The sequence below is a fragment of the Emydura macquarii genome, unplaced genomic scaffold (genome assembly GCF_026122565.2).
Source record: "Emydura macquarii macquarii isolate MOO-44397 ecotype Brisbane River unplaced genomic scaffold, CSIRO-AGI_Emac_v2 contig_719, whole genome shotgun sequence".
Classification (NCBI taxonomy): domain Eukaryota; kingdom Metazoa; phylum Chordata; order Testudines; family Chelidae; genus Emydura; species Emydura macquarii.
This window is the reverse complement of record NW_027130856.1, coordinates 11,868,851-11,881,784: the sequence shown is the minus strand read 5'-3', so window position 1 is coordinate 11,881,784 and position 12,934 is coordinate 11,868,851. Positions and strand designations below refer to the sequence as shown.

General features: G+C 40.8%; 1 protein-coding gene across 6 annotated transcripts in view; it reads left to right on the top strand.

Moving 5' to 3' along the window:
• The first annotated feature begins 1,832 nt into the window (after window positions 1-1,832).
• Window positions 1,833-12,934, top strand: part of DNAJB6 (DnaJ heat shock protein family (Hsp40) member B6) — a 101,387-nt gene continuing 90,285 nt past the window's right edge. For 2 of the 6 annotated variants that reach the window (XM_067542705.1, XM_067542706.1), the window contains exon 1: window positions 1,834-1,961. The gene's annotated coding sequence lies outside the window, so the exon portion shown is untranslated. Of the gene's footprint in view, window positions 1,962-3,005; window positions 3,026-12,934 lie in introns of those variants that run through there. The other 4 variants (XM_067542702.1, XM_067542707.1, XM_067542703.1 and 1 more) reach the window with 4 other exon arrangements.

Sequence of the window (12,934 nt, the reverse complement as noted above, 5' to 3'; positions counted from 1 at the left end):
TAAGGAAGTTAGGAGCCCACTTACCATAGAAATTCAGTGTGCAGTAGGTAGCTACCTCTGTTTGACCCCTTTTGAAAGTCCTGCCTGACTCTATAAAAATTTTTGGAGAGGGAAATAACTCATCTGGTTCTCAGCCCAGGCCATGCTGATCTGGGGTTTGCCTAGAGAATGTACAATGAACAACAGAATCCTCTGAAACTAGCAAGCTCAAAAGCTAGAAAGAATTTATCTGCTGAGAACAAGAAACAATGTTCAGAATAATACTGTTGCTGCTTTGATAACACAAGTTACACACTCAATTATGATGGTGATAGGGTCCATATTAGATAGACAGTTGTTCAAAAACCATGAATCAGGCCTCAAAAAAATTGACTGGTTTAAAAATTGAGATTTTAAAAAATAAATTTGGGATTCTTTTCTTTTGCCTTCCATTTTCTGAGCTTTCAAGTTCACCTTTTCAAGCTTTTCTTCACAACCAGCAGAGCTAGAACCTTACTTTTATTTTTAAATGAAAGCTGAGATTCTGATGTAATCCCCCGATTCCAGGAGCTCAGGCTTTAAGAAAAACACCAACAAGTGTGAGACTTGCAATAAAATTATGTGCAGTGTCAATCATGGATTAGATACCAGCTACTGACAGTTGAAATCACAGAGATTTAATATAGCCCAAGGTCAGAAGCGACCACTGTGCTCATCTAGTCTGCCCGTCTATATAACACAGTCAGTTATTTCCAAAATATTTCCTGAAGCATGTATTTTAGAAAAATATCCAACATCAGCCTAAAGAGTGCCTCAGATGGAGAATCCACCCACAACCCTTAGCAAATTATTCCAAGGGTTAATTTTATCCTCCCTGTTAAAAATGTACATCTTATTTCCCGCCTGAAGTTGTCCAGCTTCAACTTCCAGCTATTGGATTGTGTTATATATACACCTTTCTCTGCTTGACTAAAAAGCCCATTAGCAAATATTTGTTTCTCATGTAGGTACTTACGGCCTGTGAGCAAGTCACCCCTTAACCTTCTCTTTGCAAAGCTAAATAGATTGGGGTTTATCACTGAAAGGCACGTTTTCTAATCCTTTAATCATTTTCAGGGCTCTTTTCTAAAACCCTTCCACATTGTCTACATCCTTTGCAAATTGTGGGCACCACAACAAGACACAGTATTCCAGCAAGGGTGACACCAGTGCCAAATACAGAGGTAAAGTAACCTCTCTAATCCTACTGGAGAGGCCTGTGATAATGCATGCCAGAATGGCAATAGCCCTTTTGGCTAAAGCATGGCACTGGGAGCTCATGTCCAGCTGATTACCCACCAGGCTGCCCAGGTTTGTTTGTTTGTGGGGGGGGGGGGGGGGTCTGGGCACCCAGAGTGATGCCCAGTCTCCTGGTGCACTAAACGGGGCCTGTGGCTGCTGCCCTCAGCCAGGTGCACTGCACCTTGTGCTCGCTACCCCAGAGGACTCAGCAAAGGGCCCTTAGTCCTGGTGCAGCTGGGATGCCCTCCAGGTCTCGGCATCACAGCAGGTCCAGCCTGGTGCTGGGCTACCACCATGGCTCATGCCCTTAGGGGGCCATGACAAGGTGGGGCGGGGGCCTGGAGAACTGCGATGTGCGGTCAGGGCCTCACACTGAAGCGTCGCCGGGAGTCCCGCCTTGGCTCCCCCGACCGCCTAGACTCAGAGGCCGTCGGCTGCACCTGCCCTCAGCGCGCCACCTAGGGCCAGCAGGTGGCGCTGCCGCTCGCTCGCTCGCTCGCTCGTTCTCTGTCTCCCCACTTCCTCGCGGGGAGGAGGGCGGCGAGAGGCCGTTCCAGAAACTTCCGGAAATAGGGGGCGTTAGGGGAAGTGACGTTCCGGCGTGCGACGCAACTTCTGTTTGTGCGTGTGCTTAGGGCCGGTTGGAGCTGCCGCTGCTGCTGCTTGGAGCGGAGAGGTGGAAGCGTGTTCCCCTGGGCAGGGTGAGTGAGGGGATCGCGGGGGGAGGGGTGGGTGGGTGTGGACGGGTTGGACCGCTCCCGCCGGGGCGCGGATGGCCGCGGCTCTATCGGGCCGGAGGCGGGTAGAACGCGAGGCGGGCGCTGGCCCTTAGCAACAGTGGAACAGGCCCCCCCGCATCTCCCGCTGGTGGGGCGGCGCAGAGCGGGGCTGAGGGGAGCCCTGAAGAGCGGGCGCGACGGCGGGCACTTGGCGGCGATGCAGGGCGCAGGCCAAGTGCCGGTGCTTGCTGGGGGGGGGGCGCTTAGCTCGCTCGGGGCGACTGGGCGGGCCCATGGTGAGCCCTGCCCCTAGCGCTGAGGTGAAGCTGAGCAGCTGCGGTTTCCTCCTGCAAGAAGGCGTCCCTGGCTGACCCCGCGGGACATGGAGCGCGATCCGGGACATGGGCTCCCTGCTTCGGGACGGCGCCGAGGGAGGCAGGGCCGCCGGCGGCTGGGTTCCTCTGGGGGCCTTGCAGAGACATCTCGGCTCTGAGAAAGGAAAAGGCCCGTGTTCATCCTTCGCGACGAGGCGAACCCGGGTCGTGCACGAGCCTCCGGGGGCGCAGCCGCTGCTCGGGGTGGGGGGTGAGAGGGCGGAGGAGACGCGTCTCAGGGCGCTCGCAGGTAACGAAGCAGTGATTCACTCCCGAGAGCCTTTGTTCAGTTTCGTCTTCGTTGTCACTTCACTTCAGCCTTATCGTGGGCGGCTCCGTGTACTCGGCGTTTCTTCAAGAGAAGCGAGGAAAGCAGCCATTGAACCGCATGCCAACGCTGCAGTTTTTGTAAATTAGTTGCATGTAAAACTTGCATGCGGCCGTGAGTGGTTTCCTGCTTTCCGCAAGCAAGGCCCGTGGCGGCAGCAGCCCACTATGGTGTGCGCAAAGACAAGGGGCAGTTGAATGTTTTGAACTTGATGTTGCCAAGTTCCCCAGGCACAGCTGAGAAATGATCCTGTGGGGGTGTGGCAGATGATTCATGTCACCACTAGCATGACTTCTGGGATGGCAGTGAGTGGGGATGTGGAGTCTGATTCGCTCTTCCTGCTGGTAATAAAACTTGAAACTAGCTTCAGTTTGGTCACAACTAACATGGTTGAAGTTGACTTGTCTGCAAAACTGGTTTCCTCTAGGGTGAGAAGAACTTGGAACAAATTATTCAGGACATGAGGATCCTTGAAGCTGTTTCTCATTGTGTTTTAACTAGTAACTTTCCAATAATAGCTAGAACTTGGTGTGTTAGCATAGACCATTGTTCTAACTGGGCCTAGATAACCTAGAAGCTGAATTGTTATAACAAGGTTTTAAATGCATATGGACAGGCCTGTGACCTCACATACCAGTTTAGTTGTCAGTCACTGAACGCTTGTGTGTAGAATGTCAGAAAAGACCATGGTTTTGGACTAGTTTGAGTGGTTGAACTGGCCTTCGGCTCTGTTAGAGTTCCATGCTCTGATTATGTGGTCCTTTGGCAGGTATTGCTGCGTACTTCTGATTGGTCTGTATTCTTGTTCATTTTTTGGGGTATGAGATCCTGTAACACCACGTAAAAAAGGTTTTTATTTCCAGTGGGTAGCCTAGAATTTGATAGTTACGAGAGTTATGTTATCTTGGCTGCACAAATTGTCAGCTGAAGCCTTTGTAAGTCAATGTGCAAATCTGCTTGCCAAGATGATTGTGATTTAAAAAAAAAAATGTGCAGAACAGGAAGTGAACAAATAAACTTCAAATAACATTCATCTGAGCCCTATAGATAGTCCTTGTGTTAGCTGTTTGTAACCACAGAGCCCTTATCAAATGTTTACATAACTTTGTTGTTTAAATTCTCTTTTCAACTTTTGTTACTGAATTCCATTTTAGAGGACTGTAGAATTGTCTATATTTTGTTGCAAAAAATTGTTATCACTAATGTCCAGTGAAAACATGGAAATAACTTTCCTTTTGAAATCTAGAAGTGAGAACAACAGGGTTTTTTGACTTCCTGTAGCTAAACAACCAGTCGCAGCAAAGTCAAAACTGCACACACAAATTCACATATCAGAGCTAGGCCTTTTGACTGTTTATTTTTAACATATTAATTTTCTCAAACTTTTTTCACTCAAAAAAGGATTTCATCAAACAATATCTTATTAAAAAAATTCTTTGAGGGTAATTTTTTAAAACTTTGAAAAAAATATACATTTTTGAAATGTTTTGTTTTGTCATAGTGGGGAAATTCCCGCTTCCAGTGGCAAGGGTGGGGGAAGGAGGGAGAAATAAAATAGGAAGAAGTGTGGGGGAGAGGAAAGAAGGAAAATCCCCAAAATTCAAAACCCTCTTTCTTCAAACAATTTCAGATATTTTAATCAAAATCAATTTCAACTAGCATTACCTGAAAGTAATTGCCTTTATTCAGCATAATCAGTTTCTTTGCATCGCAGTTACTGTCAGTTTACATCAGTTAATTGTTTTCTAATGCTGCCTTCCTGGGTGGATAACACTTGAGGATTTTTTCAAATTTCAATTAAATATAGGGTTTTTTAAAAAATAAAGGTCAATTTCAAATTTAATTTTAATCTGTGTTAAGGTCCAAATTTAATATATTGAAATTATTTAAGATAAATACAAATTCAACTAGTTCTGTTCAATGGCTGGTGCAAAGTTAAGACACCAGCTGGAAGTTGGAAAAAACAGGAAAGCTTGTCTTCCTCCTCTCATTTAGGAATAATAAAAACTAGGTGTGAAAGGATGAGGTCTACTAGTGTATAAATTTTGAAGGACATGGGGTCCACAAGTATTTAGTCTCTTGATTTCCACTGAAATTCACAAACGTTAAGTGCCTAAATAGTCCTTTGTTTCCAGTCCAAATCCACAATCAGCTCAGCTCACTAACTAGAGATACTTCCTTTGTTTAATAAATCAGTTGGTTTTAAATGCAAAACATGTTAAACTTTTTCTTATGTATTGAGTACACCAGGGGACACACTGAAGTCTGTACCCGTAGAAGGTCTTCTTGGCTCTTGAGGCAAAGTCAATGGATTTAGGAAAATATAAAGGTAGCAAAAAGACATTCTAGTGGTCCATCACTTGAAGAACAAAGGGGATAGCAGCCTCTGATTCTGGGTCTGAGTCTGGAGGGTTGGTAACGTGATGTAAAGTAAGACAACTACTTAGGCAAAGATTGTAACTTGCTAAAATTAAGTTTAAATCATTAGAGAACATGTTTTGTTTGTAACCATAACTATCACTTCCTCTTACTTAGTGTTGCTTTTAAATCTTTTCTTTGTTAATACATTTATTCTTGATTATTACAGAGCCATTTTAGTGCTGTGTATTGAAGTGAAGTGTAAGTTTTCAGTAACCTCACAGAGATGTGTGCTCTACCTCTGAGTATCCAATGAGCATGGAGATGTCTTGGGTGAACTTTGGAACTGGGATTCATTGATTGCTAGTCTAAACCTTGCCTTGCAGATAAGTTTTGAAGAGTTTGCTGGCAGACAGGCTGATGTCTCAGGTAACTGATATGCAGTTTAGCAGCAGCAAAACTCTGACTCTTGCTAAGACAGAGTGGCTCTCAGTTCTGTAATATCATGCTCAGAAACATATTTTAGAAAATGTCTGATCACCTCAAAATGTCATTGAACTATGGGACTTGAAACCGTCTGAAAAATAACTTCTCTAACCATAGCTGATACAATCTTACCTCAGATAGCTTGTTTATAATGCTTCAGGGTTGCATCCCACACTAACTTCAGAATGTGAATCCTGTTTCCACACTTTTGATGTCTATTTAGTTTGGCTGTTAAATGTAACAAAAGAGAGTTTCTGTTCAACTTGGTAGGGAGCATTATGCCCCACAGGTAGGAACACAAGAGTATGTATACTGAATCAGATCCAAGACCCATCTAAAGTCCAATATCCTGTCTCCAGTACACATGCGTGAGAGGAAGATGCAAGAACCATGCAATAGGTGAATATGGGATAATTGGCTCCCCCATATTAGTGCCAGGGTGGATAAAAATCAATGATTTAAAAAAAAAATCAGATTCTTTATTTAAATTGGATTTTTTGATTTAAATCATATTATTTTAAAAAAGTAAAAAACTAAATTTAAATGGTTTAAAAATAGTTACAATTAAATCTCATCACAAACATGCTAAACCTACACTTACAGTCTCATAAAAAAGAATTAATGGCTCCAGTCTGTCCAGCCTAACTACCAGCTCTTGCTTCTTGAAAGTTCCGGACTTTTGGTTTCTGCTTCTCGGCAGACTAATGTCACATGTGCAAAGAAAGACACAGGCTGGATAGAATTGTTGTTCTGTGCTTATGGGATGGTGGAGCTGGGCCAAGCAAGGCAGAGGAGTTAGTTAAGACACTGTCTTAAAGAGAGGGAGACAAAGGATGGAGGCAGAATAGAAAGGAACAATGGAGTGGACTGGAAAGAAAAAGGGAAGACATTATTCAATACACACACAGCTTCCTGTATTCCCCCATGCTTTTGCCACAGAAAAACTCTCATGGCTTTTGAGCGTAAGAGAGACCCTATCTGGGAATATTTTGAAGAAATTCCTTTCCTGGGTAAAAAAGGAAAATGTGTCAAGTGTAAGCCGTGCAAGAAGGCTATGCAGGGCCTACTTGCAAGAATGAAACATCATAATGAAAACTGCTTATTGGGAGAAAATGATGTGGATGAAGATGTGGATATGTCCGAAGAACAATGTGGATCAACTGCTTAGTAACTTAAATAATTCACTTTGCAATGCATCATTCTTCAAGACTATGCCTTTTAGTAGAAGTGTGATTTAACAAGTAAATTCCCAAGCTGTTTGCTAGGTTGGATGTTGCTAGGAAAAAAGTTTCTTAGCTAATCCGTATGGATAGTTTAATTTGTTAACTAGGTTTAGACTCTATCACCCAAGTATACAGTACAGAAAGCTGCAGTAAGAGAAATCTAGAGTTGCTACTAGATGTCATTGTCTTATTTTATATTACATAATACATGCCCCTTATTTTGGAACATCATGGCCACAGACCATAATGGTGATGTCATAAGTCTATTCCTTATTTTACTTCAACATAAATCAGCTTTTCCAAGGGATCTTGTACTTGTCCTCTCAAAAAACAGACATGTCAGTGAGTTCTATGGGGCTTACTCCAAAATTAAGTGTACTCTAAGTGCAGTCAGTCTTAACTTTTTTGGTCATTTGGAATCAGATCTGCATCCTTGCTGGAAAAAAAGTAAATGATTAACTGAATAATAGAGTGAGAAGAACTGAGAAGAACTATTCAAAATCATTTTTGAATTTTGTTTCAGGATACCATTTAAGCATAAGAGACTTTGACTGTGACTCTCTATCTGCAACAACTTCAGAGTCATCTGTTGGTACTTTTAGCAGCAGTGCTGCAACTAAAGGTTTTTCAGAGTACAAAGTATCAGTAGCAAGCAAAAGATATCAATCATCCAGTAAAACCACCACCATGGATGGGTTTGCAGTAAGGACCAGAAAATACCATCAAGACACCATAGATGAAAAGATTGCTCGGTTCATTTATGCCACAAATTCTCCTTTTCACATTGTTTACAATAAGCACTTCATTGACATTGTTGAGTCCTTATGAACAGGCTATATTCCACCTGGTAGAGCAGACATTGGTGGAAGGTTGCTAGATAAAGTGTATGAGAAGTAACTTGGCTCCATGCCTTCCTGCTGCTTGCGGGGACCCCAGCCCAGCTGTGACTCATGCCACTCCTCCCCTGCTGGGCTACAAGCCTCCCCCAACTGCCACTCCCCCCAGTTTAAACAGTAATCAGCCGTTGAAAACGTTTCAACGGCTGATTACTGTTTAAACAGTTAACTTTTTGCATCCCTAATGTACATCTCCAGTCCCTTTTGGAATCTTGCTAGGTTCTTGATCTCAGCTACTTCCTGTGACAATGAGTTGCAGTCTAGTAACGGTTTTATGTGGAAGAATATTCATTTTTTTTATCAGCTTGAATTTCAACTTTTTTAGCTTAATTGAATGTTACCTTGCTCTTGTTAGGTAGATTTGTTTTCATTGTTTCATTTTATACTGCTCATTTTCTGTACTTTTATCGTGTCTTAAGAGCAAAATGGCCATGCTGGGTCAGATCGATGATCCGTCTAGCTCAGTATCCCATCTTCAGACACTGGCCAATGCTAGGTGCTTCAGAGAGAATGAACACAACAGGCAGTCATCATGTGATCCATCCCCTGATCTATACTCCCAGCTTCTGGCAGTAAGTGGCTAGGAACACCCAAGAGCATGGGATTGCGTTCCTGACCCTCTTGGCTAATAGCCATTAATGGACCTATCTTTCATAAATTTATCTAGTTTTTTTTTTAACCTTGTTATAGTTTTGGGCTTCACAACATCCCCTGTCAGTGAGTTCCACAAGTTCATTTTTGTTAGTTTTAACCCACTGCCTTTTATGTGAGGGGGTAAATAACAGTTCCTTCACTTTATACCATTTATGATTCTATAGACCTCTATCATATCCCCCCCTTAGTTGTCTCTCCTCTAAATTGAAAAGTCTGTCTCTTTAACCTATCCTCATATGGAAGCTGTTCCATACTTCTAATCATTTCTGTTGCCCTTCTCTCCATCTTTTTTAATTCTAATATCTCTTTGAGATGAGGTAACCAAAACTGCACTGAGTAGTCAAGCTATGCACTGAGTACACACTAAGGGTGTACGGTGGATTTATAGTGGCATTATGTTATTTTCTGTCTTATTATCTATCCCTTTCCTAATGATTCCTAACATTGTAAGCTTTTTTGATTGCCCCCGTTCATTGAGCGGATGGTTTTTGGGGAATTATCCATGATGATACCAAGATCATTCTTGAGTAGTAACAGCTAATTTAGTATATAATGTTGTATGTGTAGTTGGAATTATTTTTTCCAATGTGCATGACTTTGCTTTTATCAACATTGAATTTCATCTGCTATTTTGTCACCCATTCACCCAGTTTTCTGAGATTTCTTTGTAACGCTTTGCAGTCAGCTTTGGACTTAACTATCTCAGGTAATTTTGAATCATCTGCAAATTTTGCCACCTCACCGTTCATTCCCCTTTTCCAAATCATTTATGAATATGTTGAACAACACAGGTTAACAGATTTTGAGGGGGATCCCAGTATGCACCTCTTTGTTTTAAAAACTGGCTGCTTATTCCTATCCTTTGTCTCTTATCAATTAACCACTTACTGATCTATGAGAGGATCTTTCTTCTTATTCCAGGACTGTTTAGTTTGCTTTCGAGCCTTTGATGAGAGACCTTCTCAAAGGGTTTCTTAAAGTCTCAGTACACTATCGACTGGATCATCCTTGTTAACATGTTTGACTTCCTCAATGAATTCTAATAAGTTGAGACATGATTTCCATTTACAAAAGCCATGTTGACTCTTCCCCAAAGTATCACGTGTATCTGTGTCTGATAATTCTGTTCAGTACCAGGCAAACTGGTTGAAACTGTAGTAAAAAAGTGGCACTTACTGGTTTGTAATTGCCAGGATCACCTTTGGTGCCTTTTTGAAAAATACATGTTAGCTTCTGCACCAGGTGGCTGAAGGGTAGCAAAGGCAACTTAAGTGATAGGTTACATATCAGTTAGTAGTTCTGTAGTTTCATGAGTTGCCTCAGAACTTTTGGGTGAATACCAAGACGTCCCTTCTTATTTGTTTTCTTTAAGGTAAACATTTTCAGTCTTCATATGAATTTTTCCGTGACCTTGATCATTCTTGTAGCCCTTTTCTGTTCCCTGCTAATTCTGCAGTTTTTGTGATGGGATGACCAGTTCTGCACACTACTTCAAATGAAATTAAACTATTGATTTATATAGCATAACTTTCCTGTTATGCTGTAGCCTATCCCTTATGCATCCTAACGTTTGCTTTTTGACAACAGTTGCACATTGTGCGGAGGTCTTCATTGAGCTGCCTACAGAAATGCACAGGTCCTTTTCTATGTTTATACAGTTAATGTAGAATTCTGTTAGCTGGATGAGTAGTTCAAATTTTTCCCTGCAATGTGTTGTATTTTGTTTGTTAATATTGAACTTCATTTGCCTTTATATTGTCTATTCCACTTTGCTTATTTAGGTGCATCTGAACTTTCTCACGGTCCTCTCTAGTCCTGACGAACCTAAACAGCAAAATTTGCAGCTTACCTTATCTCGCCACTTGTCTTCCTTTCAAATCCATTTTAAAGTGAGGCTCCTAAATCAGTTAGGCACTGCAATGCTGACCTCTGCAATGCCCAAATACCTTTAAAAATCTGGGCCGTAGGCTTTAACAGACTTTCATCATTTCAAATATAACTTTAAACATGTTTGTTTTTAAATAAAAATGTATTTAGAGAAATCCAGTTCAAATATTTGTTTTTTTTAGGTCCGATTTTATCCGTCCTATTCTATTGTTGATCATTGCTTCAGCTGATTTATGGAATTTTAGGGGGCCTGACGCATGCTACTGATCTCATAAAATATTATTGCAGTAGAGCCTGACAGTGCATAAATCTTAACAGAAATCCTTGTAGTCTCCAACCCAGGGATGGCATGGTGTTTACCAGAGGTGGCTTTTACCAGATAAAATGTTTTTTACCGTTCTGGTAAAGGCTAGTCAGTCGTTAGAGGCATTTTTTATTTTAAAAACTGTTTCATTACTACACACCAGATTACACTTTTAAATACATATTCAAATTGTGGTTACATGAGGCAGTAAATTAATTTAGGGTTGTACAAATAAAATAAAACTGCAGTGGGCGCAATACTAATATAATTATCATACTGAACATCAGAATGTCTATACACTTTGATGCAGTGTTTTCTTAAGGAAGTTATACATGTCGTGACTCGTATTTCAGTTTTCAATATTATATAAACAAAAATCAGAAACATTTGGTTATATGACGATAAAAGCACAGTTAGGCTTAGTCTGCAACTGTATGCTTCATCAGTCCACTTCCATTTGGTCATGTAGCATTCTGTAGCAAAGATCGACTTTGATGTAGTGGATAGACTGAGCCTATTCCTCAATTTTTCTCCGAAGTTTGTAAAGATTTGTTCTATGCTTGCTGGACACTGATGCAATTATTTTTCCCATTGTAAACTTGGTATAAGCCAGTATTTGTCAGCACCTGTACTAGATTAGATTTTCTCAGGAAGCTGCCAATCCTGCTGCAAGCATACAGCTAACAGAACATACAAGATGTCAGTTTTTGCTGAAGTTCTAATATATATAAAGTTTTCTACTGACGAAACATCTCATTTTTGTCTTCAAAATACATTTTTGTAGAGTAGCAATGAATCTTTTTTTCTTTTTTGAAAAAGACTTCAGATGTACCTTACTCTAAAACGAATTCTTGTAAGACCAATTTATGAAATAGTACAATAGCTACAAACCATACTATAGACATGCTCTCAAAGAACTTACAATTGAAAAAGATACTTTAGAATGAATCTGACTTTCTGGATGAAATTTTCCAGGTCTGGCCTCTACTGTATGATTGGGATATTTTTTTAAAAGCCTGATTAAGAATCAGATGAGACACTTTCAATACCTCTATGAAAGTAAACAAAAGGTATTTCAAGAAGTTCTAGTTCAGTGGTCTTGAGAGAGAGAGTAGATGTTTGGCATAGTTCCTAATTTTGAATGCATGCCTTCTGGTATCTCTGATTTAGCTAGGTTATGGATATGAGGTAATTTAATGGGTAGTGTAGCAATAGTAGCTGAGGTATGGGCTCTGCATTATCCTGCCTTCCCAGAGTTTCCATCTCTATTATCCTTGTTTCCAGGTAGGGGATTTGACTCTCCTGTCCCATTTTGTCCCATTTTTAAGTTGGTTGATTTTTATGTGGGTTTTTCTTGGCTATAATGCTTTCTACCAACTTGTGTATTTTACCATATGCTTTTCTGTTTTTAATGTTGGCTATGGCCTGTAGTTGTTGCCAGTTGAACCTTGCATTCATTTTCTTTTGGGGCCTTCCTTGAGCTGCTTGCTTTGAAAGTGAGAATACAGCAAAGATGGTATTATTTTAGAGAAGCAGAATAGTGATCATCCGATTGAGCTTATTCCACACATGAATTGCACCCTCCTTTAAAATTTATTCAGATACATTGCTGTTTTTGTTTTTTGACATACTTAGGTTGTTTGGAAGTAAATCATACTTCTAAAAGCTTAATTTACTTTTCTTTTAGTTTTAATTTAGTTTAGTTTGTCTTGACATTCATGTTTAATCCTATTACTTTCAAGTTAATGACTTGACTTGCCATGTGAGTCTGCAGCTGTTTCACAAATGTATACATGTGCTAGCCTATGCTAAGCATAGCATCTCTTCAAGCTCAGTGGTCAGCTAGCTTTAGTGTTGCATTGAAAGTACTTGTATTTTAAAATACCCCAGTCTACATTTTAATCAGCAGGCAAGGAGTTAACACATAATTGATCTCTGAAGATGATAGCAACGTTTATTAGCAGCATTGTCACTAGTTTGAATAAAACTTTAGAAAAGTTTTTCTGCTGCATTCCTCTGCCCTGAAATCAGTGCAGGAGCAGCTTTCGATAGTTTATTTGACAAATGTCTTAAACTTTCACTTACTGTATATTTGGAAGGTTTCCATAATTTGTGTTTTCTACACAGCAGAAGTAGTGGACCTGAGCCAATATATCCCTGGTGGGGTCTACCTAGATATCCAGGTATCCAAAGGTTGAAGCCTCAGTGTTTCTAGGATGGGAGGTCTGTTGATTGTTAGCTTTTCAACAGCACTTCTGGGTAAAGTGTATCAGGAGGAATTGAGTATATTGATTTCAAACTGTTCTGTCTCTTCCTAACTATGTGAACAACAGCTACCATATTGTGGGTGCTACTGAAATAAAAACATCTGGATTCATGCTAGCTGAAAGTGCATTGACATGGATTTTGTCTGAGTTGTGGGTCTTTTCTGCACCTGAGAATTGA